The sequence below is a fragment of the Anneissia japonica genome, unplaced genomic scaffold (genome assembly GCF_011630105.1).
Source record: "Anneissia japonica isolate Jap-2015-1 unplaced genomic scaffold, ASM1163010v1 scaffold2167_len242483_cov200, whole genome shotgun sequence".
In the NCBI taxonomy this organism is placed as follows: Eukaryota; Metazoa; Echinodermata; class Crinoidea; order Comatulida; family Comatulidae; genus Anneissia; species Anneissia japonica.
This window is the reverse complement of record NW_022702691.1, coordinates 208,394-225,919: the sequence shown is the minus strand read 5'-3', so window position 1 is coordinate 225,919 and position 17,526 is coordinate 208,394. Positions and strand designations below refer to the sequence as shown.

At 35.4% G+C, this 17,526-nt stretch overlaps 1 long non-coding RNA gene and 4 other non-coding genes across 5 annotated transcripts; all 5 read right to left on the bottom strand.

Annotated features, from left to right (window-relative positions):
• Nucleotides 1-4,254: 4,254 nt before the first annotated feature.
• Nucleotides 4,255-4,337, bottom strand: Trnal-uaa. Its single transcript has one exon. It is a non-coding gene; the product is annotated as a tRNA-Leu (tRNA).
• A 2,732-nt stretch (nucleotides 4,338-7,069) lies between these two features.
• Nucleotides 7,070-7,152, bottom strand: Trnal-uaa. Its single transcript has one exon. It is a non-coding gene; the product is annotated as a tRNA-Leu (tRNA).
• An 874-nt stretch (nucleotides 7,153-8,026) lies between these two features.
• On the bottom strand, nucleotides 8,027-13,331 carry LOC117104001. Its single transcript, XR_004444692.1, has 4 exons — nucleotides 13,279-13,331; nucleotides 12,012-12,044; nucleotides 8,718-8,807; nucleotides 8,027-8,563 (listed from the first exon to the last, which is right to left on the bottom strand). It is a non-coding gene; the product is annotated as an uncharacterized LOC117104001 (long non-coding RNA).
• Nucleotides 11,362-11,445, bottom strand: Trnal-uaa. The gene has a single exon. It is a non-coding gene; the product is annotated as a tRNA-Leu (tRNA).
• Nucleotides 12,388-12,470, bottom strand: Trnal-uaa. The gene has a single exon. It is a non-coding gene; the product is annotated as a tRNA-Leu (tRNA).
• Nucleotides 13,332-17,526: the final 4,195 nt, after the last annotated feature.

Genomic DNA, 17,526 nt, shown 5'->3' with positions numbered 1-17,526 from the left:
AGTTTCAACTTCATCCAAAAAGAAGTTTTTGTAATAAGAGAGAAATTGTGGTTTTTGTTTTGTCCTTGTTTTCAAAATGTCTATCTACTTTTAAATTTTGATTTTTAATTTTAAAAAGATCATGCGTGAGAACATGGCTCCTTAGTTAGTTAGTTAGTTAGTTAGTTAGTTAGTTAGTTAGTTAGTGGTAGTTAGTTAGTTAGTTAGTTAGTTAGTTAGTTATGCTATATCTTGAAAAGCCTGAGGAGATTTGTAAATTTAGTAGACTCAAAATCGAGGTGGTTTGAGGCTTTACTTTACAGAATATAGCACTATTACGGTGGCCACTTGCCACCTGCTAATTTTCCCCACGGATTTTTTTTCTACCAGAGAGTTATTCCCCAAGCTATTTCCTCCCCCCTCGAATTTTTTTCAATGCATTGTTCCTCCTAGTTTTCCTATTGATTTTTTTCCATCAGGTTATTTTCATTATACTTTATAAGAGAGAGAACATATTTTAATTTATATATTTTTTGTTTTCACTATATCAATTAATTATTATCTAGTCGTTGTAAGGCACTAAAAAGGTGCGCCGATGATACAAAGCGTTATTCAATCAATTGACTATTGACTATTGGGCATTCGCAATACAGTATTGATGAAGCCTAGCATTGTAGAAACGTTTTGAAAGTTTAAATCCGGTTTTACATAAGAAAACAGGATATATTTATAACATTTTTCCTCTTTTGGTATTTTGATATCACACCTATTTTCTAGTCGTTCTATATACCCATATTTTTCTGCATCCACAAAAAACACTCTGGCAAGTAGCGGAAGTATTATTTCTGTACTTCTACAGTACTTTTGAGGTCAATGCCCATTAGTGATTCTCTTCTACGATACGCCTACTTTTATTTCAAATTATGTGTTACGGTTGATGGTAGCAAATACGCCTATATCATTAAATATATTTCATTTAATTAATATTATTTAATTTGTTTATCAGAAAATTTGATCAATATATGTATAAAGTATGCGTATTATATAATTTTTTAATGTTATAGGTCTATGTTACGAACGTTTATTATACACCGAATGAAATTTCTTATTGTTTTAACCAACTAGGATATGAACAGAATATAATTATGTACGTTTTCTTTGCTTAAAGTTACAGAATTTGTTACTATATATTGTAACAAAAAGTAGAATTTAAAATTACCAAATTATAACGACTTCCTTAATGACCGGTACTCAGATATTAGGCATATATTTTGGCCCGTGAGCCCAACTCAAAATAAATGTTGGCCTTTTAAACAAATTAGTTAAGAATCAGGGGTGTAGGAGTATAACAGGAGGGGTAGAAAGAGTGTTGAATGTTAGGAAAGGTTCACCACCGCAGCCTATTTATTTTTTGTTTGATTGTTTGAGTAATGAATGTTTGTGCACATAGTTCGTGTGCTCAAATTAAACATAGGCCTATATTGAAACTCGAATTGTACGTGGCTTTATTAAAAATGTTTTTGTTTATGTACCTGATATTGTCAATGAATACTCCCTAAAAACAACTTAAAAATGCTCAGTCAGAACGCCCAGGGGGTATTCCCCTCACCCGAACAACACAGGGGCCCCGACCCTGGGCCCTGGCGGGGGCCTGCTGCCCGCCAGCCCGCGTTTCAAATCACGCATTTCAATTATTTCCGGTTGGTAACTATGTAACCTACCTAGGCATAAGTTGGCAGATCGAACAAAATAGGCTTAACCCAACTAGCATTCAATTAAATACAATTAAAAACACTGTTTTGGCTCGACGTCGTAATAATTTATGTACGAAAGTGTGTTCTTCGGCCTATCAGTTCATCGATCTATGGAAGAAAGACTACGTATCCAACTACTCAATAATGTTGGAATATAAAATACATGCCAAGTTGGAGGTAGCTAGAGGCTTGAGATTTAACAGGAAATAAACCCAATTGACGTGAGTCGAGGGCCCGTCGAAGGGCCCCGAAAAATTTTGGGCTTATAGATGCTCTCTGGTGCACTCTGAATATCTCTAGTGCTGAAATTCAACCTTAAAAATGTGTAGCTATAATAGGAACGATAGAATTTTCGATGATCTGGGCCTGATAAAATATAGAATTGTGAAGGTTTATAGTATTTCGATAAAAGTATGGGTTTAATCAAATAAAGCTTGAGATTAATGGAAAAGCTTGAGATTTTAGAGATGAGGCTCGAGAGTTTGAGGTTTGTTCGAACAGCATGAGGTTCACGCCCGATGCATGAGACTTGGTATGATATAGGCCTAATAATATATTGACTATATTTTTTTATTTATTTTCTATGGTATAGGCCTAAGAATGAGATAAAATCACCTGACCCTTTTTTAAGAGGGGTAAAACCTTGAATATTGAAGAAATTATTAAAGGTTATTAAAAGACACCTCAGACCCCCGGAACCCCCTTTTCATTTTTGGGTTTATGGGAAAATGAACCCCCCCCCCTCTTTCAAATCACCCCCCCCCCCCTCTTTCAAATCCTGGATCCGCCCCTGAGCTTCACTAAAGGAGTAAGCGATAGCGCGTAGCGATTTTTATGGAAGGTTTCACCGAGAGCTGTCAACGCGATAGAGTGTAGCGATTGTATGGAAACCATCTTTTCCCCTCTCCCACTAGGGTTTTTTTTTTCCCCAGCATACGCGTTAGGTTTGCCGAGATGCTAACTCGGCATAAACTCGTAGGACGATTCGGGAAGCTCGGGGAGAACTCGTACCTACTAGTAGCTCTGACCTCGACGTGGCGCTACTTATGTTCTCGGGGTACTCATACCTAACTCGTACAATATTCGGGATACTCGTGCTTGGTTTTGTAATGCACGAGTTTGATTAGAGCACCCCGAAATTAACGACGAGCGCACCGAGGAACATTTGATCGGAATGCTCGTACTTAACTCGTATCTATCTAATTCAGTGCAAACTCGTTACCTTGTAATAATCTCGTAAAGCTCGTATTAAACCCGGTGCTTCGCTCGGCATAATTCGTACATAACTCGTAACCAACTCCGTAAGGTCGTACCTTACTCGTAGCTAACACGTAGTAAGATCGTATAGAGGTCCTTCCTAATTTTTAAGTCACGAGTTTCACGAGTTTTAACTAGGAAATGAAATCACTGTATGTGGGAGAGGGGTTTAGTTTCTGATGTCCTACTTTCTTTTTAACCTTTCGTTCGGCTCCGGCGGCTTGTTTAACTGGTGTATGTGGTGATAGTCGTCATGTGACCAAGCCATCGATGGTCTTAGAGCATGGAGTAGCACTGGTACCTGTAATGCCATACACTTTAGAGTTCCTCATTGTTTTGGGACCTGATTCCCAGCATGCGTATAAAAGAGTCTTCTATGAAAGGCGTCTATTTTTTTTTATTTTTATGCTGTAAGGGTCCTAGCTCTGAGTTGTATAAGAAAATGCTACAGATACGAAGGCGGCGAAAATTCTGTGTTTAAGTTTGACTGTCGTTCTCATCTCCAGATATGTTTGAATTTGGACATTGCTCCCGATGCAAATGTTTTAGGGGTATGGGCTTTGCGTCTTATACACATTACTGTACCTTGCATTATCTTGGTTTAAAATCATATTGTTGTGATTATTCCAATCGACATTTTTTGAAGATCATTTTGAAGTATAGTAGAATCAGGTGGCTTTTAATTTGTGTGTAAATAAGGGTGTCGTCGGCATAGATATACATAAATGTACCTATATAGATACATTATGTAATAAGGAACGAAAGACCTGAATCAGTTGCGATTTTTTTTCGCAAGCATTTGGGAACGTATGTGCGTATTCGGTACAGTAACTCGAGGGCAAAACATCACTCCTATGGTATTTCCCTGACGCAAACTCACATCGAAATAAAAGACAACAAAGTTACAAATACGTAGCCCTATGGTATGGTGTACTAAGTTTAAGTTTAACTATTATTTTATTATAAATTTTGTATATAGGCCTAAATTGAATCTTATTTACAGAACATACAGATTTAAATAACAGAATACATACTCATTACAGTTGAAACTTAAAGCATTAATTTAGAAAGCAAAACAATAGTAAGCCTGTAGACCAATATATTGGTTGAATCGGAAATTAGCCGCAAAAAGTCAATTTAAAGGGCATTTACACAAAAAAAGCAAGTTTAATTGCCGCATTGATCGATGTAAAGCAAAAGTAATGCATGTTATTAACATCAAAGCGGCAAAGTCGAAATTGTTGCGCTGTCCATTAAAAAAAAATAGTACGGATGGGGTTCGAACCCATGCGGACATACGTCCATTGGAACTTAAGTCCAACGCCTTAACCACTCGGCCACCGTACTGCTGCTGGTAGAGGATGTCGAGATAATCTGCAGGTGGTTTAGTTATAGGCCTACGGTATTTTCGATCATTTACCCATCATCCTACCTCATTATAGTTCGATCCGGGTTGTAATTTAGACATCTTCAATTACCTTCATTTGAAGTGTTGTTTTATTTATGATCGTTTTAATAAAACGAAAAATTAATTTACAAAATCGCACTTCTTTTTAATACCTAGGCCTATTCCTTATGTATGTGATGAAATGAAAGAGCTTCCTCGTCGTGAATCAGTGTCAAAGGCTGATTATTGTTTAATAATGGCTATATAAAATTCAATTGACTAACTATATATTTTTTTTAATGAGGAAAAACAATAATTCTATGTATGTAGATAATATTAAACACAGTAAATACGTACGGGTCATAATAATATACGAAAGGAATAAATTGTTTATAGTAGAAATTGTGCACTTTTGAGTTTGTAAAAATATTGGCCTACGCTTCCAAACAACGTACAGTACATTGTTTTCACAATAAATTTAGCCTCTGTTAACCGCTGCACCCATAAAATCAATCTAGTGGTTTCTGAGATGGTTACAAAACAATTGCGCTTTTACTCGGTTTTGGTCCGGAAAATACGTACCGCACTTGGAAAAGTGAACAGACAAAATTCATGACAGTCATGCGTAATTGTTATTCTTTCCATTCACTTTTAAAAGTGGGGTTTTAATTATGGAAGATTGGTGAAAGGTGGGGTGGGGGAACAATCGATATGATGTCCCCCTACTTTGAAAAGTGGGGGACGTGTCCCCCTGTCCCCCACCGATTGACGGCTATGATTACAAGCATTTTCACATGGCTAATCAAACAACCTCGTTTTTTTAAATACATTTTGTTGTGAAATTTATTATTTCTTGTGTAACATCAGGGGACAGTAAAATAATTTCACTGTTCCCATGGTAACATGAGAGAAATGTTTTTACAAAATTTAAAGTTTTGTATGTTCAAGGCTCTAAATTAATAATTCACAATATCTCACTTTTGATACATTTTCTTAATGCCAACTCAGACAGCGTCGGCCGACGCAGCCCGACCCGATTTATCGTCGGGGACAGGAGTCTTAAGCCGTCGTGAGAAATATTAAACATGTTTAATATTCTACGACGCGACTGCCCCCGGCGCACACCATCGCGTCTGCGTTTAACTCACAGACCCCGACGCGACAACAATCGCGTCGGGCTGCGTCGCACGACGCTGTCTGTGTTGGCCTTTAGGCTTATGATGAATAGGATCATGAATTGATGACTTAAAACTAGAGCAGTCACTCCATAAAGTGTATAATGGGCGAAAATGCAGCATCCTCCTCGATGAAATAATGAAATCGCCAGCCGTATTCAGGCACATTGTTTTCTTGAGTGCTGCCTGAATGCGAGGGGCGTTTCCATTTTTTTCTTTTATGCACGATTGTAATAAGTCAAGTATCCGTGACCTTGTCTTTGACATTTTCTTCCAAAAATTGAAAGGTGTCTTTCTTTGATTATTATGTTCCATCACACTAAATGTTATGATGATCCATTCTTTAGTTTTGGAGTAATCTTGCCAACAACCAGTTAGACCTACACCAGTGAACACATAATATTGAAGTTTAAGTTTAACAACTTTAACTCTGTCATGTTCACAATATTTATTATGATAGATCAGTTCCATACTTATGTAAACATTTTATTAAAACCTGTAATGTGCATTGCCACAACACCCGCATCAGAAATTATAATTTCTACGTTCCAAATGCGAATGTTTTAGTCAAAAGCACTTTTTATTACACAGCTATAAAAGCTTGGAATCAACTACCCACATCCATCAAAGCAATCTAGTTTTCATTTATTTAAAGTAAAGTTTAAAAAATCACCTTGCCACCTGTTACAGGTCTCACTACAAAATGAGTCTCATTGTTAGAAAATCAGAAAATGAGTTAATATTACATTTTGATAGATCACATTATAAGCTTTAATTTGGTCTTTGAATGGCTTTACTAGGATAAATAGATCCAGAGATGTTAGCATTTAAAGTTTAGGTGTACGAGAACCAGGTTTTGAGAAAATCGGCCTCAAAGATAAACTAACCTGTACAAATAATAGGACTAGAATTACAGAATATGTTTTAGTATGAAAATTCACTTAAAAAGTACACAATGATAAAATATAAGTATAAAGTTATTCAAAAACTTTAAAATCAAAATTTTGTAAAAATGTTGCCTTTGACCTATTTTGGTGAATATCTCAATATGATTTCACCAACGATGCGTCTCATTTCGTGGTGAGACCTCACCACGAAATAATAATTAATAATAATAATAATTAATAATAATAATAATTATTAATAATAATTATTATGAGACTACATAATATAATCCTGCTTGTTATAACATTCTCCTCCTCCACAATAGAGATCCTTTTTGTTCTTGTAATCCGTTTAGTGTTAAAAGGACCCATTGGAAATAAGTCATTACTTGACTTTATGGGTCATCCTTGGCTTGAGGTTGTTTTGTCTCTCTGTCCAATTGTTGTTTCTAATTTCATGACTGAATTTTATTATTGTTTTAATATGAAATGACCAATTTTGTTTGTAATTTGATATTGGACGCTTTTTTGAAATGATTTTCATTGTATTTTAATTGTGTGTATAAAGCCGAATAAATCAAATCAAATCATAAAACCTCCTTGAAGGAGGTAAAAAAAAAAGTTGTTAACGATTAGTACGGATGGGGTTCGAACCCATGCGGACATACGTCCATTGGAACTTAAGTCCAACGCCTTAACCACTCGGCCACCGTACTGCTGCTTCCGGTAGTGTCAAAATAATCAAGCAGGTGGATATAGGCATATAAGCCTATAGTTATAGGCAGTAGGTGTCCGGTTGTTTCGACCACTACCCGTTCGTCCTGCCTCATAGTTCGATCCGGGTTATTTTAGGCCACGTCTGGTTGTTTCAATCATTTATTTCGTTCTACCTCATAATGTTCTATTCGTGTTGTTTGAGACCTCTTTAGAAGTATTCCTATATACCTGATTATACGCAGGTTGTTGTTTAACTTATCAGGCCACCCTCCTCGTGTTTTCGTAAAATGAAACTGTTTGCTTGTATGATTTAAAGATACCAAATAGTTTTACATTACAAATATGTTTTTAAATAGGTGTACATTCATGTAATGCCTTTTTGAGTGCTATTTGGAGGTTTTCGAGATTCAAGATTCAAAACATTTATTCACATCCAAAAAAGGGAATTCATTACCCGCAATGTAAAAATTCATAAAATTTTAACAAAGAAAATATATAGGCCTAGAAGTTTCCATTCAAGAAAAAAAGATAATCAAACAATGATATCAGACAAAGAAAAAGAAATCACCTTTTAGAATTTGAATTTCTTTGATGCCATGTGGTGAAGGAGAGAGAATCATGGTGATTGTGCGAGAGGCCGGTCTAAAACATCCACTACGACAGACACGTTGTTCGCTGTCATTACAATGCATTGGATGACTATCCCCCCCCCCCCCCCCCACCCAATACATTTGAATACACGCGATACCGGTACACGTTCCGAGTATACAGACTCCATCGACCACTGGCTCTCCTCAACCATCCTCGTCACCCTCCTAATCACCCTATCGATCTTAGCTTTATCAGTCTGGGTAGCATTTCCTCCCCACCCCACAAATGACCGTATTATAAAAAAAATAGACAAAATGTCTTGCCGAACATGGAATGAATTCATCTTTCTCATGCAATAGAATCTAGAATTAAGCCTAATATTTTTAATCAGACTATATAATAAATGTGGTCGCTCCAACCTAATGTATCATTAAATATTACTCCGAGATACTTATAACTTTTGACCGGTTCGATGTTACAATCCATAATTTCAATGATATCATCGTTTTGTTTATTTTTAACTCTCCTGTAGTCGATTATCATCTCGCTTGTCTTAAGTACATTAAGTTCTAAAAATTAATATTGCACAAATTTTCTAATTCCGTTTCTATGGTGGTGATTATCATTACCGTTCTTAATTAAACCTATTATCACTGTATCATCTGCGAATTTGATGGCGGGGACAATGTTCTGCTCTAAAGTCAGAAAAGCACTAAGTGAAAAGAAAATGCGCAAGGCGGGTACCGTTGGGCCCTTGTGTTGTTGGTAATAAAACAGATGATTGAACTTGTCGACTAAGTTGAACAAATTGTTAAAGCACTGTCAAAAAATAAGAAAATGAGAGGAATAAATAGCTGCGGAACATTCATTGAAATTAACTAAATTCATCTACAAAATCTCGCTTCTATACGTTTTGCTTACTCCTATGACGGTGCGTAGGACTTCCTCATCATGAATGGAAAAAAAAAGTTACCTGTCAGTACGGATGGGGTTCGAACACAGCAGGCAGCGGGCATCCATTGGAACTTAAGTCCAACGCCTTAACCACTCGGCCACCGTACTTCTATAAGATGAGATGAGTGAGATATTCTAGCAGGTGATTCGGTTAAATCATAAAAATTATCAGCAGTATTTTTTCATCTTTATTACCGGTTATAGTTATTTTTACTCTTCACTACATAGTTGGTAAAGCAAACAATGAAATTGATTGAATTACTCTTATTCAATACTTAATACTAATTAAAGGATGAAAAAAAAATCATCATCATTAAAATTATTATTATCACCACCATCATGATACTCACCATGCGCCATCATCATCATCATCAGCAGCATCAGTTGTTGCATCATCATCAGCATCATTGTTGTTACAAGACATTATATTATATAAAATACATGTCAAGAGTATCTTTTATGCAGTTATAGTCCAGTTATAAGGACCCTATGAAAAATAGAGGCAGAAGGATTCAATTTTTTAAGGAAATAATTGTTCCTGAGGATAAGGAACATGATTATGCCGCACCTCTAGATTGCCGAAAATGGCACTCTCAGACTTATTTTTTTTCTCGTTTTCTCCATTTAAAAACAATAATTTTTGAAAACAATTAGGTGAGGGGTGGGGGAAGGGTGGCAGGGGCGGACCAGCTTCCCCACACCCTTGAATCCGCCACTGATAGACATAGAGGAGTGACACTGCATTTTATAAGAACATATCAATCGAACTAACTCACAGAATCTCGATCGGAAGTCCATCATTCGGATTGTACAACCATTCACCGATACTGAGAAAAGCTTATTATTTTGTATTGAGAGACTTCCATTATAAGAGAGGTCAGGGATATATTTGTTTGTGTATTCAGTGGTGATTCTTAAAATTACGTATCGAGCTGTTGTCATAGAACACATCTTGATAAAGCTGCAATCTCACCAAATCCGAACCAACATTCGGATCGCGTTTCCATGATGCGCTGAACGCCAGCGTCCCTATTCTTATACACTAATCCGATATTCCGATCGTTTCGTTGAGGTTTCCGAAACGAAAAATCAGATTCGGTGTGAATGCACCTTAACAATAGGGACGCTGGCGTTCAACGCATCGGAAACGCGGTTCGAATTCGGTTCATTTCAGATCTTAGATCATAAAAATATGTATCATTTTTCATCCTTAATGGATACAGAAATAACCCTGCCTGAAAAGGGGTGGGGGGGGGGGCAGTTTCTTTAATACTCTCCCCATTGCTAAGTGTCTTAATGGTTTGCTCTATATTGTATTTATTGAATGGATTAAAATCACAACAGGATATTTTGGACTTTTATGGGTGTTAGCACCAATGACGTACACGTTGCGTGACGAAGAATTCAATCAAAACTAACCAATTCGACGAAATTTACAAATAGATATTAACCCAACCAAGGAACTATTTTATTAAGTTAATACTGTAAACAGATAATATAAAACTTATTTTACGTTTTTTTTTTCATTATATTTTTTTCATTATATCTGGGTCATAAGGTTTCTAGGCCGTGGATATTGTCAACCAGTCTTAAACGAATTCCTCAATTTCAATCTAATGGATATCACTTTCGTAACAGTGACACACGTTTGACAATACCCAACGGTGCCAAATATAAGAAAAATAAACTTAAACTAAAGTAAATCCTAAATCTGATTGGATGTTATCGTATAATGGATTGGATTAGGAGAAAACATCCAATCAGAAATGGCAAAGAGAGCTAGCGACCTTAACTTCAACCGGCGCTAGTATTCCAAGTACACGAACATGTGACCACTCTAGGACATAACAATATCAATTTCTTTAACTTTACATACCTACAGGTAAATGAAATCACATTAATCTAATATTTATAGAGTTGCTGAAATACTTTTGTGATAAACGTGATTAATTGTGTCAGAGATGTGCTACTGTTAGCCTTTCTATCACAAGCAAAACACCTAATTCTTTTCTTATACTACTGTAATTTTAGTATTCACAATTTCTATTTATCGTGCTTGCGTTTATTGTACCGTTTTTCAATTCTTAAAAAGTTAGTTGATAAAGTCAGTGTCCACCAAATCGAGACCACAATTAGGACCTGAAATTATTGGTGGTCTCGGGCGAACTTCAATTAGAGTGTTTGCTTTGTGTTAAAATTTTGAAGATTATTAGGTGGTTCTTTGAAAAATTGGTCTCAAATTAGAAGGGGTCTGAAATTGAAGGGCGAATTTTAATTTGTCGGAAAGTCGGAAGTAGTTGACATGAAAGGAATACAGTATAATTTTGTATTGTTCTAGGTCCATGATAAAATTTTAAAAATATCCAAGAAGAACGGTAAATTAAAATTAGATAATTTGACATCTTCAGTAAATTAATTAAATTATCGAGTTCAAAATTGTATTCGATCACTTCTATTACGGATCCAGAAATCCTATTTTTTTTTTTAGCCACACACTCCTGCTACGAAGCAGGAGCTTGAATGTTTTATATTGTGAATTTTTTTTTTTATCTATTTTTTAGTGATTATATATTGTATTTACTCTATGCTCCCTGTTATTGTTGTACTCGCTGTTGCGGGTGAAATGAAATAAATGAATATAAATTAATTTAAAAAGAGACGTTTAGTACGGATGGGGTTCGAACCCATGCGGGACATACGTCCATTGGAACTTAAGTCCAACGCCTTAACCACTCGGCCACCGTACTTCTGTGAGATGAGATGGGTGACACATGCTAGCAGGTGGTTCGGTTAAATCATAACAAAAATTGATGGTCGATGGCCGTATATTTGTATAGCGCCTTCCACAGAAAACCGTCTCAAGGCGCTTGAAGCCACAAGAAACAAAGACAAAAGAACACGAAGGGGAGGAGGGAGGAGTGCGCACCCCCGATTTTGAGATAGCGTCGCCATCACTACCGTGTACACGCAGGTACCTCGACGTGTATCTTTATTTGTTCATCTTTATTACTGGTTATAGTTATTTTTACTATTTACTGCATATTTAGTAAAACAAACAATGAAATCAATTGAAGTACGTTCTTTTTTTTAACACGGTACTTAATATACTAATTAAAAAGGATGAACAAAATTATCATCATCATTAAAATTATTATCATAATCACCATGCGTCATCACCATGCGTCATCATCATCATCATCATCATCATCATCATCATCATCATCATCATCATCACCATCATTATCACCATCACCATCATCATCATTGTTGTTACAAGACATTATATTATATAAAATACAAGGTATAAGAATACCTATTATGCAGTTGTATTCCGGTTATGAGGACCCTATGAAAAATAGAGGCCGAAGGAATTAATTTAAAGGAAAATTGTTTGAAGAAAATAAGTGTTCCTGAGGATAAGAAATGATTAAGCCGCACCTCTAGATGGCCGGAAATGGCACTCTGAGACTTAAATTTTAATATATTTTCTTTTTTTCTCTATTGAAAAGTAAGGGTGAGTGGAGAGTGCTACGAATCAGGAGCTTGAATGTTTTATTGTGATTTTTAAATCTATTTTATAGTGAATATTGTATTACTCTATGCTCCCTGTTATTGGTGTTCTCGCTGTTGGGGGTAAATAAAATAAATAAAAATGAATAAAAATAAATTAAATTAAAAAAAAACATGTTTAGTACGGATGGGGTTCGAACCCATGCGGACATACGTCCATTGGAACTTAAGTCCAACGCCTTAACCACTCGGCCACCGTACTTCTGTGAGATGAGGTGGGTGAGACATGCTAGCAGGTGGTTCGGTTAAATCATAACAAAAATTTTCTTTATTTGTTCATCTTTATTACTGGTTATAGTTATTTTTACTATTTACTGCATATTTAGTAAAACAAACAATAAAATCAATTGAAGTACATTCTTTTTCAATACTTAATATACTTAAAGGATGAATTATCATAATCACCATGCGTCGTCATAACCACCACCATCACCACTATCATCCTCACCATCATCAACGTCATCGTCATCATCATCGTGCGTCACGATCATCGTCATCATTATCATTAAAGAAGAAGCATCATCATCATCATCATCATCATCACCATCATCATCATCATTATCATCATCACCATCATCATCATTGTCGTCGTCATCATCATCATCATCATCATCATCATCATCATCATCATCAGCATCATTATCATCATCACCTGGGGGTGCACAATGATTTGTTTGTCTTGGTGTTGCTCTGTAATGTTTAGACCTATTATTTTATTATTTTGTGTATTATGAATTAGAAACTGGGAGTAGCCTAGCTTAAGCATAAACATTCAGTACTTCAAATGTAAAACAACACAAGGGGTGAAGGATCATAGGTGCACTTAATCTGTCTCTTATACACATCTAGATGTGTATAAGAGACAGTCATCATCATCATCATCATCATTATCACCATCTCCATCACCATCATCATCATCATCACCACCGCCATCATCACCATTGTTGTTACAATACTAATACTAATACCGGTACTAATTATATTATATAAAATACAATGTAAAAGAATACCTTTTATGCAGTTATATTCCGGTTATGAGGACCCTATGAAAAATAGAGACCGAAGGAATCAATTTAAAGGAAAATTTTTTTAAGGATATAAGTGTTCCTGAGGATAAGAAATTATTATTCCGCACCTCTAGATTGCCGGAAATGGCACTTAAATTAAATATATTTTCTTGTTTTCTCCATTGAACGGATTTTATTCTTAATGGATATAGAAAGAAACTTTAATCCGCTTTCCTGCTTGAAAGTGTGAGGGGGACAGTCTCTTTAACACCCACTCCTTTGCGACGAAGTGCGTGTTGCTGTATATATTGGTTGAAACTTGAAAGGATTGAAAATATACACTAGGATATTTTGAAACTTGTATGGCTATTTAGCCCAACACAATGATTCTCTATATCCTGTTTGTGACGTACATGTTGCGTGACGAAAATTCTTTTATTTCTTTACTCCATTATCAAATGAACAAACCAATTCGAAGAATTAAAATATTAATCCAACCAATGAACCTTGGGTGTTTATCTTGTTCAGTTAAAATAAACCGATAAATCTAATCTCGATGAAAACGGGGTTAAATGGTTTTTTAAATCCCAGAATTCCTTGGAATAACGCGATAATAAATCTATATAAATGTATAATACATGTAGGCCTAGACAGACCCCCATCATAAGTATAACAACTTCAAATTACTTTACACGCGGCACAGTAGCGGTGACATAACATGCGAGAGTTGCATGTAGGCCTACAGACGGCTAAGATTGCGCACGTAAATTGAATTTAATTGACTTGAAAATAATGTATGTCTACGCGCTTCCCAACCATTGGATGTTAGGAATAAGAGTGCATGGTATTTGTATTTTCAATATTGTGTTTATTAGTCTACGCTTTAATCTACGTGTGTTTTGTACTTGTACGTATACATGCTTTGATGGGTGCAGTGCTGGGAGAAAATCTAAAAAATTAAGCAGACTAGCCTATAACATCAAACACATCATACGAAGGTTAAGAATTAAGTCTAACACTCTAGACTGATGTAACTAATTAATTAATGTCATTAATTAGATTATTATTATTATTATTATTATTATTGTCATCATCATCATTAACATCATCATTAACATTATTATTATTATTATTATTATTATTATTATTATTATTATTATTACTACAACTACTATTTTTTTTTATAATATTAGTAAGAACACGTTATATTTTCATTGCGGATATTTTGGGCTCAGTACGGACTCCAAAGGTATGCATTTTCTTTTAGTTTTAAGGCGTATAGCTCATGATTTATGTGGTTTAGTTATGTAGATAAACTGTTAAGGTGTGGTGAGTTGGCCTATTTCCTGTTGTTAATTGCCTTTTCAATTTTTCCTTTATACTGTATTTCCTTTAAGTTTATAGTCATGTCCATGGAATGGCTACTTTGTTTTATTTACAGATTGTGTTATAATTTTGAACGGGGCGGATTTTCCATGAAACGGTCTTAACTGGAGTCTATAACTCTTCGAATAAAGCCGGCTTTATCACTTAGACGGTCTTATCCTCTAAGACCATTGCATAAAACAATCTTCCCTAAGACCGCTTTGAGTGTTGAAACGCAAACAAGCACTCCCTGGTAACGTAATATTGCGGGCGACGTCATGTGCGGGCGACGCACGCAAATGTATTGAAATGAACGTAAACAAACGCCGTAGACCTATTTTTATAGACGCTGAGAAGTGTGCGGAGTATTCGTCGTTCGATTTTCCGACTTTGACGATCTAGGCCCAGGTCTTGCCATTGCACTGTTGAATAATTCAGCAGAATGCCATGATGAAAATGATTTTTTAAAGACCTTTTCAAGCCTCCTCCGAGTAGTTAGGCCGCGGTATAGCAATGGTCTATAAACATGACCAGTAGTGACGTCACGATTATAGCCGGCTAACCGTTAATCCGCTTATAGCAATCCGCCCCAGGGAGAAATATATTTTCTAATATATAATATATTTAGTATGTATGGATGCGCCATCGATTTGATGTGTGCCACTCTTAAAAAAACGTTTTAAAACTAAATATTATCGTCTCCATTTTTCAAGTGCCCTTATTCTTGAACATGTTTTAGACCTATTTTATTTGTTATAATTGGTATTAGTTAGGATTATATAGTATAATATTAATTGTGATCTTGGTCCTTGATCGGAGCATCGGTCCTAAGCCACCCCTGTCTAAAGCCACCCAACAATGGACATTACCATTGTAAGGTGGGGGTGCACAATGATTTGTTTGTCTTGGTGTTGCTCTGTAATGTTTAGACCTACTATTTTATTATTTTGTGTATTATGAATTAGAAACTGGGAGTAGCCTAGCCTAAGCATAAACATTCAGTACTTCAAATGTAAAACAACACAAGGGGTGAAGGATCATAGGTGCACTTAATTATGCAATCGAGTGGTTTCTAGAAATAAAAGTTTTTTTCCAGTCATTTTATAAAAGGACTAGTCCCTACTTCTTTTAAAAATTACGGTACTTGAATAATAATTTGAATGAAAACAGTCATATTCATTTAAATGTATTAACACTTTAATACAAATTTTACATTTGAATTTCCATAAAGTTTGGAAGTTAAGTATTGTGTATACATTATTGAAATATTAACGACAAACTTTAAGCACAGTGGTTGCTGAAATCTAAAATGCTTATTACCCTTCCTGCATGTTGTCAAAAGAATTAATGAATTAAGGGCGTATAATAGGAAATCAATATCCTATTGTAAAGCTAGATAGAAACAAGCCCACCCAACATTGTCCACCACACAGACCTCCCCATGGTATAGTCCATTTTGGGTGGTTTATGTCCGGGTTGTGTATTGTCCTGGAGGTTTTTGTCTGATTTCCGTTTATTGATAAGACAAGGATTTACAATTAAATATTTACTATTCATTACTACATCAATTCTTGACAATTACTGTAGGCAACATATATAAGAGCCTATATAATAATTATGTGACATTTGATTAAGATTTATTTATTTAACATACTTTCATTACTATTGATGGTTATCATTTTGTGATAATTTGTAATACCGAAAGGTCCACTGAATAATCTCATATAAGATAGTATAATACATATTTCAACATTAGGTGGCGGGATTCAATATTTCGACATTAATTATGTCATCATCAGGAATTATGATGATATACTGTAATTAATGTCGAAATATTGAATCCCGACACGATGGCGTGCATTCGATACTTGGAGTATGTATTATACTATCTTGTTGCAATGACTATTTTTGGTCAATAACAAACTTTTAATTAATTCAATTTCTTTTGATAAAATGTTGTAATTCCTTTAAAATTTTGTGATATTTTATTCTTTGTGTTGTTTGCATTAAAAAAATGAGAAATAAAACTGTAATTGAATCAGAGAGCAGTGAAAATTACTTCACTTTTAATTGACTGAAAAAAAAAAACATTTCTAGAAACCATCAAGGCTACTCCCAATTTTATTATTCAAATTCATAAATCACACATGGTACCGGTATTGTGATATTATTTAGTTATAAGAAAAAAGGGAAAATAACGATAATATTTAACACATGATACTAGATAAATAATACATTTTGACTGAAAAAATACATTTCTATTAACGACTCGACTGCATAATTAAGGGAACTTCATCATTTACCACTTGTGTTAATTTCATTTCGAGTACTGAATGTTTATGTCTAATTTAGGCTACTCCCAGTTTCTATTTATAATACACGAAAGAATGAATTAGTAGGTCTGATACAAACAACTCATTGCAGCCTAAACCTGTTATAGAGCAATATCAAGACAAACAGCACACTGTGCACCCCCACTTTACAATGGTATTGTCCATTGCTGGGTGGCTTTAGACGGGTGGCCTTGGACAGGGGTGGCATAAGTCCTACATTCATTTCTCAGACGATCGGCGGTCCGTTAGATTTCGAAACGTTTTCATCCTTCCTGATGAGTCAAACCCTGTCCTGACTATCAGATTTTACAAAAGCATGTGACATGCCTAAGTCTTATCATGATGACATCACATCATGGCCATATATAGGCACATCATGACAGTTTTGTCAAATCAAATTTGATAGTCTGGACAGGGTTTTAGAAACTAGATATGGCTAATATCCTACAGTACATGCTTTTTTTTCTGTAATGTATGACGTGTTACCTTTCTTATGTAATAAAGGCTAGCGGCGGATCCAGCGGGAAGCCACGGGGGCCTGTTCCCCCTGTCA